This window comes from Equus przewalskii, chromosome 8 (genome assembly GCF_037783145.1).
Source record: "Equus przewalskii isolate Varuska chromosome 8, EquPr2, whole genome shotgun sequence".
Lineage (NCBI taxonomy): Eukaryota > Metazoa > Chordata > Mammalia > Perissodactyla > Equidae > Equus > Equus przewalskii.
Genome location: NC_091838.1, coordinates 70749881 through 70763782, shown reverse-complemented (window position 1 = coordinate 70763782; position 13902 = coordinate 70749881). Strand labels below are relative to the sequence as shown.

At 44.1% G+C, this 13902-nt stretch overlaps 1 long non-coding RNA gene across 2 annotated transcripts in view; it reads left to right on the top strand.

The window, feature by feature from the left end:
* LOC139085129 (uncharacterized) overlaps positions 1–13902 on the top strand; it is an 80068-nt gene that overhangs the window by 46629 nt on the left and 19537 nt on the right. For both annotated transcript variants that reach the window (XR_011543194.1, XR_011543192.1), the window contains 2 exons: positions 1121–1255; positions 10114–10277. This is a non-coding gene — a long non-coding RNA (uncharacterized lncRNA). The remainder of the gene's footprint in view (positions 1–1120; positions 1256–10113; positions 10278–13902) is intronic.

The window sequence follows — 13902 nt, the reverse complement described above, 5'->3', positions numbered from 1 at the left end:
CGCACAATAAAAACCACAGGGCTTATGGGAAAAATGGGGTTGGGGAAAAACACTAAAACATTTCACCAGTGACATATATGTATTTAAAAGATAAGGACCTAATAAAATGCTAGCACAGTTTTACACGTTAAATGGCAAAGAACTGCATAAAAGCTACAATACATACGGCACTTTATCTTAAGAGAGCCTCATGTTCACTTGGGTAAGTGGGTGTCAGAAAGGCTGCAGCTTGTGAGTGACTGTGAGGTAGCGATGGGAGGGTTATTTGAAATCCGACGGAAAGTTGTTATACCAGATATGCATGGTGTGGCTCATCGCATCCACCTTATGCTTCCAACTGAGGTAGCTGGTAGATGTTTGAGATGTGTTTTGTGTGCTCCCACATGGTTTGGTTCAACTGAGTGCATCTAGTGTTTCTCACAGATGAAATCTCACATGAGCAAACATGAAATTTGCATTATGCTCAAATCGTACCCTAATATATCAATTGTACTGGGACAAACATGTTTTCAAAATAAGTGTTATAGCAGAAATGACTACAGGATTCGGGGCAAATATTCAATAAATGATAGCTGTAATTGTTATGTAGAGTAGCTCTCATCCATTCATTAAACCCAGAAAGGTTTGTATAAATAATTCCATTTTACAGATGAGTAAAAGTGAGCTTCATAGAGGTCAAATCACTTGCTCAAGGGCACAGAGCTAGGAAGGGGCAAGAGCTCTATCCATCCCTCTGTGAGTCTTGCCCTGGGGTAAACCTTTTACACCTCAATGTGGGATAATGTGCTAGTGTCGGAGGAGGCCACAAGGTGAGTGCATGCTTCTAGATCATCATCTTTGTCAGCTCAAGGTGTTGTTGCGTAGAATTCAAATCCACGCAATTTTTAAAGACTAAACAAGTTTCGGAGACATTTCTAGTCTGTGCTGCTTCCTCAGGGAATATATTAATTCCCCTCCTCTATTCTTAGGTATGATAGAGTGGAAAATGTTGAAAAGCACTATGGTGTTTCATGCTACTTCCTGATATGGAGACAATTCCTATATTTAGCAAAAAGCTGCCTCCCTGGAAAGTCCACCACTGTGTCCTTATTTGTCCTTAACTGAGTCTTCTCTTCTTCAGGCTGCACTTGGCAGTAAGTAGCTTACAGTTTGACAACGTCCCCTACAAATTCTGGAGTCCACAATTGAGCACATTACCCCAGACGTGGCTTAGCAAAGCTGGACACAGAGGATTCGGGTGGGATCTTGGCCTCAGGTGAGACTAATTTTTATAGCTGGCTCATGTTGATCTTGGGGCCAACTAAATGCCCAGATGATTTTCATATGAATTCTTAACACCTGGCCTCCCTCCACTATTCTAAACTCAAATATAGGATTTACATTTATGCCCATTAAAACATCTTCTTGTTGGTCTTATCTCATCAAAGTTCATCTTCCACCAACTTTTTATTATGGAAGACTTCCAACCTATTCATAAGTAGAGACTAATAGCATAACGAACCTGAATGAATCCATCACTGCCATGAACTCCACCAATTATAACTCATGGACAATCTTCTTTTTTAAAGACTCCCATTCGCTCACAACATTCATCTTCCCTTCTCCAATTGTTTTTAAGCAAATCTTAGACATACCAGTTCATCTATATTTTAGTATGTATCTCTAAAGGATAAAGACCTTTAAAAAACATACTTGCAAGATCATTATAATGTCAAAGTCAATTAACAACACTTCCATAACATCATCAAATATCCAGTTAGTGTTCAAATTGCTTTTGCTCAAATTAGGATTCAATATGGATATGTGTTTTAAGTGTCTTTTAATCTATAGGTTTCCCCTTCGTCTCTCCTTTTTTTGCCTTGAATTGTTGTTGTTTAAGAAATGAGGTTGCTTCTTGTTTGTTGAGTTTCTTGTGAATTTTTTATTGCATCCCAGTGGTGTCACTCAACATGTTACTCTGTCTCCTGTTTCTCCTATAAATTGCAAGTAGAATTCAGTGGTGTGATTGCATTTGCTTTTGATTTTTTAAAGTATATTTTTTTATTGTGGTAAAATATATGCAACATAAAATTTACCATTTTAATCATTTTAAATGTACATTTCAGTGGCTTTTAGTACATCGGCAGTGTTGAGCAATCATCGTCATCATCCATTTCTAGAACTTGTTTTGTCATCCCAAATAGAAACTCTGTGCCCACTGAACAATAACTGCCCGTTTCCCCTGCCCCCAGTCGCTGGCAACCGGTATTTTACTTCTATCTCTATGAATTTGCCTATTCTAGGCACATAAGTGGACCTCATACAAATGGAATCATACAATGTTTGTCCTTTTGTGTCTGGTTTATTTCACTTAGCATAATGTTTTCAAGGTTCATCCATATTGTAACAGGTCTCAGAACTTCATTATATGGATAGATCACATTTTGTTTTTCCATTCATCTCTTGATGGACATTTGGGTTGTGCTTTTAGTTTTTAGACAAGGACACTTCGTCAATAGTATTTTTACTTTTATAAAGAAACACATAATATCTGTACAGTCATACATCACTTAACGATGGGGATACGTTCTGACAAATACATTGTTAGGAAATTTCATCATTGTGCGAACATCATAGGGTGCACTTAAACCTAGATGGCATAACCTACTACACGCCAGGGTTATATGGAGCTAATCTTATGAGACCACTGTCATATATGTGGTCTGTCATTGACCGAAACATCCTTATGTGGTGCATGACTGGACATCTATCATTAAGATCTTTTGAATCTTGATTTTATCATTGAATCCCAAAATATGTTTCCTACATCTCTATGTTTTTTGCACATTCTGTATTTCCTCTTCTGCCTCTCATTTTCTCCCTCACTCTTTCTCATGAATCTTCCATCTGTGCTCACCATTCTACGTCTCAACCAGCTCAATAAATATTCCTCCCGCCTTAGAGAAAACCTGGCTTTCTCACAACGACCTGTTCCCTCTTCAGCATCTCTCTCATGTGTTGCAGCTCCTGTCCCAGTGGGTGGATTCACGGTGGTGGACTGGCTCCCTCAAAGCTCCCCATTGCTGCTTTCAGGCTTTTGTTGCTCCTTCCTCCTTTCATACTGCCTTCTCTTTTAAGGCTTGTGCCGTCCTTTAACTGCTTTTGTTGTCCCTTCCATTTTCTCCCAGTCAGTCAGTGGCTCCCAGCTTCATTGCTTCCCTACTCAGCCTAGGCCACTTGGTTGATCATCAGGAGGATTATCTTATCCATGCCTTCGCCTTCTTTGAGCTCCTACCTTTCTGCCATGGCCATTCAGCAAAACCCCAAATCTGGTCAGTTCTACAGCCCTCTTGTCCTAAACCCTGGCTTCTGAGCACTATTGGAGCAGGTCACACAGCTGTGCTGTTTGGTGCCACCACAACTGGGCCTAGTGCCACCTGATGTTCCTTATGTTGGCCCTTGGCCAGCTCTCTCTCTTATTCTGCCCTAACTTTTCCTCAGTTCCCACACGCTCCTCAACCCATATTGTTACTGTGGGGAGAAAATAGAGTTACTGACCCTGGTGTGATTTCTCTTTGGTTCTTCCACCCTCTGCACAATTAAAAATTTATCTTCACCTGTACCCACCTTTACCTCCTTCTTTTATGTTTTAGGAACCACATGACCCTTGTCATTTCAGAAACTGGTATCTCTAGTATCTGGGTCTAAACAGAGTGGCCAGATGACATGGGCACGTAGGCCTAAGAGAAAGGAAGGGAAGGAAGGAGAGGGAGCAGAATGAGAAAAAGAGAAAACCAGTAGGAAGGTGGGAAAAGTGGTGACAGAGAGGAGAAAAGGGGGAGAGGTACCTAGCCCCTCCCTCAATGTTCTAAGGGGTTTCCTGGTTTACTGCTGAGTGTTCTGTCAGTGGTCTTATCTTTGCTTCCCTGCAAGCACTGGGGATGGACTGCCTCACTTGCTTGTCTCATAGGGAAATTATGAAAATAATGTTTACAAAAGGCTTCACGCTCTGTCCTGCAGATGCCTGTGTGGAGGCCCTGGCTTGTGAATCCTGGTGGGAAGGGTAGACCTCTGCTCCCAGGAGTGGTGGGCTCTGCATTCACATCGTGAGTTCCTGAGACATTGGAGATGCAGAATCTTCCATCTGCCAGCTCTGGATACTTTTGAGTCATGGTACAGACACAGAGGTTCCCCGACACAGCCTGCCAATACGTTTGATCTCTCTGCTGGCATTGTTAGAGAGCATCAGCAAGAAATTTCCGCAGTGAATGCTTTTTGTAAATGGATTTGTGCAAATATTCTATTGTTTATCAACATTTATTTGCATTTATGGATTTTGATGTGTTCATTCATGTGCCAATGAAAGAGCCCTCTGGAATCCTGAGACACAAAGTGTTCAAGCTAAGCCTGAGAGTCATTAAAGCTGGGAGAAATCTTCTCCTCTACTGCCACCCCCACTGCCATCCCAACCACACACAGAACTATCCAGCTTCTCTGTGTCTGCCCATGGCAGGGAGTCCACTACCTGAAGAGAGAATCTATTTCACTACTGGGCAATCGTCCTCATTGTTAGAAAGTTCTTCTGAGGTTATCTTGGGCTAAGCCACTTCCCCTATCTGGGCTACAGATTCCCATATGAAAACTAGGCAGTCGAATGAGTTGACCTGACCTTTTAATTCTAGACCTTCTATGTCCTTTGAGTCAATGCCAGTTTCTTCTCCTGATTTCTGAAACATCTCAATCCCCCCTAGTTTTCCTTGTTGGTCATTAATTGCTTCTTCTTGCTCTCCTCCTCCTCAGGGCTTGTGTTCCTCAGAGCTTGGTCCACTTCTCATGCTATATTTAATTCTCCCATCCTCCACTCCAAACTAAGGAGATTTTATACATCCCCACAGCTTTAAGTATCACCCCTATGTGAATAACTTTCTAAGGCAGGTCTCTAACCAGCTCTTATGTCTCATCTCTACTTTTTAAGGCTTTCAACCTTAAAACGCCCCATGTAGACTCTTGATCTTCTCTCCACCTACCTTTCCTCTAGGCTTTAAAGTCTCAGGAAATGGTTCAAGCCAGAAGACTAAGTTTCAGTTTTGAGTTTTCCTTAATCCTTCATACCAATGTATCAGCAAGTTCTACTGGGTCTACTAACCAGAGATTTCTCCAGATTGTCCACCTTACTCCATCTCTGCTAACCTCAACCTAGGGCCCAGCTACATCAGTGCTGGCCTGAGCTTCTGCTGCGTAAGCTTCCTGGATCTACTCCTGTCCCCCTCTTCCTGATCATTCTCTGAATAGCACCAAGATGAAATTTGAATCATGTCCCTCCTCTGCTTAAAAGCCATCCCTTGTGCCTGGAATAAAATTCAAAGACTTGCTGAAACCCACAATCTGCTGCTTACTCTGACCCCACCTTGCTCCCTGAGCTCATCTTAGACCATAGGCCTGAGCTCAGGCCACACAGGCCTTCTCTCTGCTCCTCCAACAGACTGGTCTCCACCCGACCTCATGGCCTTCACAGGGGCATTTCCTCTACCTGAATTCTCTTCCCTCAACTCTTGCTTTAGCTGTGTGCTTTATATCCTTTGGGTTTCAGCTGAAAACACTTTTCAAAAGACGCCTTGTCTGGTTGTCTAATGCTGCTACTTATGAACCGTATGACTTTGGAGAAGTGATTTCTGTACTCACGTCTTCTGTTCTTTTAATTTATAAGATGAAAATGATAATATTTATTTGGTAGTGCTATGAGGATTAAATGCCTTCATTCATTTATACATTGAATTCATACAATAAACAACAAAAATTTGTTCCATGCTTCCTAGTCACCGTACCTGGGGTGGAGGACACAGAGATGAGGGCACATCTGTAGAGTGCCAGCACAGGGCCTGGCACACAGCAGGTGCTCAACAAATATTTATTTTGTTTAGGCACTACCTTGCTAAAACTCAAGCCAGTCTTTGCAAACACCTTCCACCTCCTTCTGGAGAATTTACATTTATAGTTGTCCAAACAGCTCCAATCATAGCAATAGTAGCTATTTATAGAGTGCCTGTTACGTGTCAGGGTTCTACATACGTCATCTAAGGTCCTGATGACAACCCCGTAAGGAAGGTATTACCACTACCCCCATCTTACAGATGAAGACAAAGCTCTTAGAGTGCACAGGATCTGTCTAAATCCTTTCGAACTGGTGACAGGCAGGGTGGTGATCTAAGCTTAGGTCTGTCTGATTTCAAACTCTCCCTACTTTCTGTGAAGCCAGGCCTCCCCAGATGCTTCCTCGCCTATTCTCATGACAAGGCTTTTCTGGAATTAAAGAAAACAAATGTTCACCATAGACAGTGTTCAATAAGAACAACAACTGAAACCCCAACATGACCTCTCGCTCTAGTTCTCATAACTCATGTTTATCACCTCACATTCATTTCCCACGAGGCCAGTTTTTGTGACCCAAACAACTTCCTGGTCTTGAGATTGTCAACTGATGGCATGGAGGGGGCCATCGAGGAACTGGCCCTCCTTGCTGGCTCTTTTGCTGGTAACACCATCCCTGTGACTCAATTTTCTCATCTAAAAATTGGGGCTCTGGGCCCTTGCCTCACACCTGTTTCTCAATGAGGCTGTGAGGATGGACTTTGCCAAGTGTTTTGTTTCGTCCCGAGTCCTTTAGTCAGACAAATGGAGCCCTCTGGCCCTCACCACAAGTCACGGTGGATCGTACTATTGTGGTTGAAAGTGAGTTGGACCGAATTATCTCTGAGGTTCCTCCCAAGCCTGGGCTTCTGTGATTCCCACATCTCATCACTGATTGTCTTTATCAGTTTTCTGTGGATGTCTGGAGAGCAAAATAAGGAGGTTACTTTCCTTGTAGTTTTAGGCTATTCTGCAGAAGGATAACTATAATGGCAAGCATTTTATTTGCTTACCATGCGCCAGGTGCCATGTTTAATACTGAACGAGAATCACCTCATTTAAGATTTACAACAATTCAGATTGTATAGACAAGGGAATGGAGGCCCAGAAAGATTAGATCACACAGCTAGGAACTCTAAACATAGGTAGTCTGGTGTCCTCGCCTGGGACCCTAGTTTCTACAATATACAAGGCATATATTGGGGAGAGGCTGGCACAAAAAAGTGGGTGAAGAGCTCAGCTACAGGGATAATTGGGGTGAGACGAGAGAATCAGGGAAGGCTTTGTGGAGAAGGTGATGGTTAAGCTGAGTCCTGCAGGATGAATAAGAGTGCTACAAATGAGTAGGGGTGAACTAGGGAAGAAGAAGGGCATTGGAAGCAGAGGGAACAGCATGTGGAAGGGCGTGGGGGATTGAAATTGTACTGGGCTTTGGGGAAACTGCAAATGTCGAAGGGAAGAAGGCTGAGGGAGGTGAGGTGGGGGAGGTGGGCGAGGGAGTTCCCGTGGGCTACTGTGTGCGCCGCTGAGACAAATGACTTTAAGCAGAGGACTGGCAAAGTCAATATTTTCTTTTTTTCCCTTAAGAACGTATAACAAAGTCTTTTAATAGTCTTAGAAGGCGCAAATAGAGGGACAGGTTTGAGTCACCACCATCATTATCCTCCTTCTGGGAGACAGTGATATGGACTCTGTTAATTAAACGTGATCAGATTAGAATTTTGCAATAAGTGCCTCAGCACAGAGGTTGGTGGGTTAGAACTGGGGAGACCCCTCAGGCAGTTTGTGTAGGACTTAATTTTGGGGGCCTGGAGCTATGTCCTTAGTGGGGTAGGTCCATCATCACCATCCCCATCATGTTGACAATATCCAGAATTTATTAAGCTACTGCGCTAGGTGATTCGCACGCATGATCTCATGTAATCCATCTTTTAGCACAACCCTTTGATGGACCATCCTTATTACCCCCATTTTACAGAGAAGGAAACTGACCCTTAGAGAGCCTAGGCTTTCAATGGAGAGTGTGGAGCAGCCCTGTACATCAGCCCCAGGCTATCTGACTCAAGGCCACTATAACTCCTTCTGTTGTTAGTGGTTTTCAAATTTTAGTGATATTAGCAGACACCTGAGGAGCCTGTTCAAAATACTGATTCTTACCACCCTCTCTTATCATTCCCACACTTCACTGTTGATTCATTAAGTCCCGGACAAGGCCTGAGAGTCAGCATTTTTAGGACCTGTTCCCGGTGGTTCTGACGGGGGTGGTTTGGGGACCACCCTTCCAGGACCACTGCTGTCTTAAATGGCTCACCACCTTCAGGAGCTCGTCACCAGGAGGGAAATGAGAATATTGAACAACAACACAAGATTTGAGTAATTCATCCCAGTGTGATGCGATTTCACAAGGCATTGCTGATTAATGGCCAGATGGGTGATTTCAGGGAGGAGTCTCCTAGAACTAGAGTGGCTGGCCTGATGACCAGTGGATGACAAAGCTCCCACATGATGCACTGCTTGAAGGAATTGATGAGGAGGCCATGGTAAATCTGCTTATGTACCGTACTAGGTTCCTAGGGATGACGTAATAAATAACTACAAATTGAGTGGCCTAAAACAGCAGAAATTTATCCTCTCACAGCTCTGGAGCCCAGAAGTCTGACATCAAGCTGTTGACAGAGTCAGGATCCCTCCAGAGGCTCCAGGGGGAGATTCTGCTCCTTGTCGTTTCCAGCTTCCGGTGCTCTTGTCATTCCTTGGCTTGTGGCTGCATCTCTTCAATCTCTGCCTTCATCTTCCCACAGCCTTTTCCTCTCTGTGTGTGTCTCTCTCAGTGTGTCTTTTATAAGGACATTTGTCATTAGATTTAGGGCTCCCTTGATCTCTTTTGCAAAGACCTTCTATCCAAGGAAGGTCACAGTGACAGGTTCTAGGCATTAGGACATGCACATATCTTTTTGGGAGCTGCCATGTATCCCATTACACATATGTACCACATCATCCTTTATAAATTGCTTTTTTATATACCTACTTGTCTGAATCCAGCCTCACCACAGCCCGTGAAGCACCTGTGGTAGATATTGGTGCCCCCATTTGCATTAAGGGAGGTGAAGTGAAATCCAGGGTTGGGCAGCTAGTTAGTGGCAATCCCCTGACCTAAGCCACTGGTGGGAGACTAAGTCCCTGGTTAGGTGGTCTCATTGCTAGTCTGTGAAAAGTGTGAGGGACACAGAGATAAACATAGGTGAGCTCACAGACCTCTGGGGAATGACGGACAGTACTTAATTACAGTTTAGGAGTTTGCAAACTGGTGACTTATGGGCCAATTGGAAGTGAAGATGGGATGTGTTTGCGTTCCACCGTGTTTTAGAAAAATTTTTGAAATAGTTACTACAATTTAAAAGTCAGAAGAAAAATCTGGATTTTTTCCATTCTTTTGAGAAAATCAGAATATTTAGGTACCCACTTTGTGGGGAAACAGCGGGAGTTGAGGAGTAGTAGTTCCTTTGGATAAAGCATGTTTTGATTGTTTCTAGCTGAGTTACAAGCTACCCCCAGACTTCTGGGTGTAAATCAACTATTTCATCATGCTCACGGATTTTGTGGGTCAGGAATTTGAGTCGGACACAAAAGGGATGGCTTGTCTGTGCTCCATGATGTCTGGGGCCTGAGTTAGAGGTAACTCTAATGTCTAGGGGCTGGCAGAGCTGTGGCTGGGGGTCCACTTCCAGCATGGCTTCTTTACGCCCATATGTGGCCCTTGGGGCTGAGATGACGTGAAGGTGGGGCTAGGCTGGGAGACTGTTGACCCAGCATCTCTCTGCCATCCCTCTACGTGTCTTGGGCTTCCAATCTCATGGCATGACAGCCGGGTTCTGAGAGGGAAAATGCCTTTCATAGCCCAGCTTCTGAAGTCTTGCAGCATCACTTCTGCTCCATCATTGGAAGAAATGTCAAAGAATTATCTGAGGCCTCTTTTGTTCCCCCAAATCTCCGAAGAGCATGTGCTACTTTTTCTTTTAACCTGGTCCTCAAATGCAGACAGTTGAGTTAATCAAACTCCTCAGTTAATTGAACACTGTCATCCTAGTTGGATGTTGGTCCCTGCAAAGCCCCTCTCATTTATGTTTGCATCTGTTTACCTCTTTATTTATTTCCCCTTTTAATGCCCATCCTCCTCTCCCTGTAGGCAACATTCCAATGTATTTGACATTTATCTTTCTGTTGTAGGTGTTCTGGGATGATGTACAGTGTTTTGTACGCACAGAGGTTAATTTACATACACAGTGCTGTATCAGAGATCTGCTTCTGTGTCTTATTTTTTGGACTCAGCCTGGGGTTTGAAGATCCATCAAGTTGTTGTGTATGCTTCTAACTGCTGCTGGTGCTCTGCGGTGAGTGTCTGCTGTGTAGTCCTATTTCCTCCTCCAATGACAGCCACGTGGATATTTCCATTCCCTGCCACCTGCTGTGATAATCAGAGCAGCCCATGTCTCCCCTACGGATCTGTGGGAGGAATTCTTTGGGGGAACACATCCGGGAGTGGGAGGGCTGGGTTGTATAGAGCATGAGTATCTGATTTCACTCTCCAGAACAGCTGCAGGATTTCACTCCCACCACTGGGGTGTGGACATCCCAGACCCCTGACTCCTTGGTTTTCCCAGCTTTATGGATGGCTCATTTTACTTTATTTTTGCCTGATTATTGATGAGTTTGAATACCTCTTCACAAACTCGTTGGCCTTTCGTGCATCCTCTCGATTAAGTTATCTAGCACGCTCTTTGCCCATCTTTCTACTGTGGTTCCTAGCTCTTTTTTGCTTTGCAGGGACAAGTGGCCTTTGGTTTGTACCACTCTCCACCCAGCCACTTCACACACTGATGCTCCTTGCTGTCGCCAGGGGGCCGGTGAGTTTGCAGCCCCTGCTAGAAGAGTTCTGCTGGAAGGAAGCAGAGGTTGCTGCTAGACCAGCCACCCGAGGCTTGGAGGAAAGCGTGGTTAGGGCAGGCTTTCTAGAGAAGGTGTGTTAGTTTCCTGTGGTGGCCGTAACAAATTAGCAAAAACTTGATGGTGTGAAACAACAGAAATTTCTTCTCTCACAGTTTTGGAGGCCAAAAGTTGCAAATCAGTTGCACTGCACTGAAATCAAGGTGTCGTCAGGGCCACCCTCCTTCCAGAAGCTGTGGGGCAGATCCTTTCTTGCCTCTTCCAGCTCCTGGTGGCTGCGGGCATTTTTTTTTTGACCTGTGACCACATCACTCCAATCTCTGCCTCTGTGGTTACGTGGCCTCCTCCTCTTCACTGTAGGTCTGTTTTCCCTCTGCCTGTCTCGTATAAGGATACTTGTCACGGCATTTAGGGCCCACACGGATAATCCAGGATAATCTCTTCATCTCCAAATCCTTAATTTAATCACCCCTGCAAAAATTTTCCCATATAAGGTCACATTCAAAGGTTCCAGGGATTACGAACGGATATCTCTGGGGGGCACCATTCAGCCCACTACAGAGGACCATGCTTAATTTGAGCCAGGAGAACAAGAAAGAGTGGAGGGAAACACATTTCAGTAAAGGTGACGAGGAAATGACATCACTGGGGATTGCAAGGAGTTTGGGATGGCTGGGGCCCAGGGCCTGAGTGGGAGAGAGGAGGGTTGATGCTGGATGCACGGGGGTGATGTGAGATTGGAGGGTCTCAGCAAACCACCTGAGCAGGTAAAGACAGAACAGCAGGCTCTACCCAGGCCAGCTGAAGTGGGTTTAGGAAAGATTATTTCTTTTGATGGCTTTTATTTTTGCACATCACTAGTAAAATGTCCATACCCAAAATATGCTGCCTCTCAAACCTTATTGTGAGAGCAAAACCCACCAAATGTCTCTTAGAGACAAATCCAAGGGGCTGCAGAGATGGTGTTGGCAGTGTTTGAAGGGTTTGTATGTAATCTCCATCTCTAAGGCTTGTGTTTGAGCAGAGCTTGATTTTGAAAGATTAACCTCTTGGGAATTTTAGACTTGCTTTAAATATTTGGTATTGGTCAAATAAACAGAATTGTTTTATTTGTTCATGTTTTAATTGCTCATTTGACAATTTTTTTTTGAGTATATATTACATGCCAGGCATTGTCCTAGGAAAGAGGAACATGAGAGTAAGTGAGACCGTCCCAGTGTTTGTGGGTCCTGTCAGGGGAGATCAATGCTATAGAGAAGATGAGGCAGTGCCATTGGGATAAGAAGTGTTGGGGAGGGGAGTGGATTGCTGTTTTCCCTAGGGTGTGAGAAGGAGTAGAATGTCATGGTTAAGCCAGACTTAACTTTCACCACCCAGCTGTATGACCTTGGGCAAGTTATGTAACCACCTACATTAATTCTCCTCCCTCTGCAAAATAATGTGAGGTGGTTTGAAAACATGGCTGCAAGGTCTTTGAGAGGTCCACGTTCCCTCCCCTTGAATTTGGGTGGAATTGATTTGAATTGGGTGAATTGAATTTGGATAAACTGGGTGTGACTGCTTTGGCCAACATAGCACAACAGAAGTGACACTGTGACTTCTGAGGCAGGGTCATAAAAGGCCATGGAGGTTCTGCCTCATTTGCTGGAACATTTGTTCCTACAGCTCTGAGTTGCATATAAAAGGGCCAACTACTGTGAAAAGGTCATTTCGGAGAGGCCTCTGGTCAACAGCCTTCAAGTCATCCCAGCCCAGAAGCCAGACATGTGGGTGAATGAGCCTGCAGATGGTTCTAGCTCTCAGTTCTTCCAGTTGCGTCAACCATTTGAGTCTTCCCAACTGAGGCCCAGACAAGGGGCAGAGACAAGTTACCCCACACTGACCACTGTGTGTCTTGACCCACAGATTCTGTCTGCGTAATAGAATAATTGTTGTCCCTACATTTGGGGTTGTTTGTTATGCGCTAACAAAACTGTTGTGTGGCTTAAATGAGTTAACGGATTTAAATTTAAATGAAGTTTTTAAATTCAATGACTCCGGCCTTTCTTCAGTTTAGGACTGGAGATTGAGAAAGTTTCTTTGTAAATAATGATTTCTTAAGATTTCCAGAATTTTAATTTTGATATTTTCCCTGTCCTATATATTTGCTCCGTTATAAAAAATTGTGGCTCTGCCTTCCTTTTTGGGAATGTCGTAGATAATTGGTGTTGCACCCACCGCAGCATGGGATGCTTTCAACATGGCCTCTTTGGCCTTTGTAACCATGGGTGGTCCACTGTGCCACGTCCAAGGCAGCATCTCATTAATATAGACCCCTAGGTAATTAAATAGTCAGCATGGATCAATCAGTAGATCATTTCTAGCCCTCAGAAATTAATGTTTCTTCTCTACAACTATTGTCTTTGGAAAATAGCATAAAAGAAATTGGTTTGCCCCTGCCTTTGGATGCCCACCAGCCACCACCCCATTTCTCTACAAACCTTTATAGAAAAATTCTCAGAAGAATTATCTAGACTTGCTGTCACCATTTCCTCTCTTCCCACTCCCTCTCAACTCTTTCAAGCAGGCCTTGGTCTACACGACTCCAGTAAAACGAGCTTCTGTCAAGATCACCAGTTGCTTCTACAACGCTAAATCCAACCATCAATTTAGCATCCTCAGCCTCAGCCTCATCCTCCATCTTCAAGTGGCCTCACTTGTTCACCTGTGCATCATCTGACACAGTTGATGGTCCTCTCTTCGCGGAATGATTTCTTCTCTTTCCTTCCCTTCCTTCCTCTCCTTTGGTCCTCCTCCAGCTCCTCAGCTGCTCTCTGTCTTGCTTGGTAAGTCCTCCTTGCCTTTTATGTCTTTAAATGTTGGAGGGCCCCAGCAGAATTCTGTCCTTGTCTTTGTTCTCAGCCTCTAAACAGCTGAACATTTTTAAGTGTGTATGCTAATGAGTCCCAAATTGTTATCTCAAACCTGGATCTCTCCTCTGAACTTCACACTCTCATACCCAGCCTAATAAGCATCACAAACATAAGATGATCAATACTGAAGTCCTGGTCTCTCTCAAGACTTCTCCTACCC